The 1,679-nt window shown below is 35.1% G+C and overlaps 1 pseudogene; it reads right to left on the bottom strand.

Annotated features, from left to right (window-relative positions):
* Positions 1–655: 655 nt before the first annotated feature.
* LOC133750144 (U2 spliceosomal RNA) lies at positions 656–792 on the bottom strand (annotated as a pseudogene).
* Positions 793–1,679: the final 887 nt, after the last annotated feature.

Here is a 1,679-nt window from a genome sequence, read left to right as displayed (position 1 = left end):
TCATTCCCTGGTGCAAGAACATTCTCTTCAACAAATGGTTCTGGGAAAATTGGTTGTCCACATGTAGAAGTATGAATCAAGACCCTTACCATATAATATACTCAAAATTCACCATGGACCTAAATCTATGACCCAATATCAACAAATTATTACAGAATATTGGGGGAAATTTGCAAGACATTGGCATAGGCAAAGACGTCTTGGAAAAAAACTCCAGAAGCACAAGAAATGAAAGCCAAAATTTTCAAATGGAATTACATCAAGCTAAGAAGCTTCTGCACTACAAAACACTCAGCAAAGTGAAAAGGTACTGACAAAATGGAAAAAAACAATTCCAAAATTAGGCAACTGATAAAGAATTAAAATCCAGAATCTATAAAGAGCTTAAGAAACTCATCTATAATAAAACATACAACCCAGTTAGGAAATGGACCAAGGACTTGAAGAGGCATTTTGAAAAATGCCTCTTCAAGGACTTGAAGAGGCATTTTTCAAAAGATGAAATTCAAATGGCCTACAGACATGAAAAAATACTCAGGATCACTGGACATCAGGGAAATGCAAATCAAAACTTCAATGAATATTCACCTCACCTCAGTTAGAATGGCTTTCACACAGAAATGAACAAACAGCAACGCTGTTGAGGATGTGGGTGAAAAGGTACACTAATCCACTGTTGGTGGTAATGTACATTGGTGTAGCCATTGCAGAATACACTAAGAGATACCTCAGATATTAAACTGATAAGAACAGAGAACTCACTTGATCTTAGCCAAAAGGCCAGGAAGCAATAAGAGATACTTCAGAAAGCTGAAAATATACCTACCATATGACCCAGCTTTCCCACTCCTGGGAAATTACCCAAACAAAATGAAATCAGCAAATGAAAGAGTTATCTGTACACCCATGTTCATTGCACCTCAATTCACAATAGCCGAGATAGGGAATCAACCCAAACGTCCACTAAGTGATTACTGGATAAAGACATTTTGGTAACTATACAGTATGGAATACTACTCAGATGTTAAAAAAGTGAAATCCTGTCTTTTACAACAAAATGGATATAACTGGAAACCACTATAATTAGTGAAATAAGCCAGTCTCAACAAGACAAATACCGTATGTTTTCCCTCAACTGTGGTAGCTAATAGGGTACCCAATAGATAATGCATAGGAGTGAAAGTGACATTCTGAGATTCAATGGTTGTTTATATCCCTTGTCTTGACTTTTGAGTAAGTGTAGAGTTAATCTTATGAGTAGAGAGTAAACTGAAAGTAAATCTTTATAGAAATTAAGAGTGGAGATAGGAGAGAGAAGAGGAAGAAGAGTAGGATCGTGGGTGGGAGGGAGGATAGAGTGGGAACAATCACTATGTTCCTAAATCTGTATATATGAAATGCATAAAATTTGAATACCTTAAATTAAATTTTAAACAATAATAAAATATTAAGTTAAATAACAGAAAAACAGTGCCTTTCTGTTTGCACTGTCAAGGTCAAGTGACATAAAGCAGTAAACTCCAAGAAGTGATATTTGGAGATTTTGCATTCATTTCATTAACGTACTCTCCACAAACCATTTAACCTTTCTCCACAGGAATTTTTTAATCTATGAAGTAAAAAAAAAATCATTCTACTAATTTTGATTTCTTCTTGGTGATATTGTATAGGGTGAGAGA

The sequence above is a fragment of the Lepus europaeus genome, chromosome 20 (assembly GCF_033115175.1).
Source record: "Lepus europaeus isolate LE1 chromosome 20, mLepTim1.pri, whole genome shotgun sequence".
Taxonomy (NCBI): Eukaryota; Metazoa; Chordata; class Mammalia; order Lagomorpha; family Leporidae; genus Lepus; species Lepus europaeus.
This window is presented reverse-complemented; position numbering and strand designations above follow the sequence as displayed.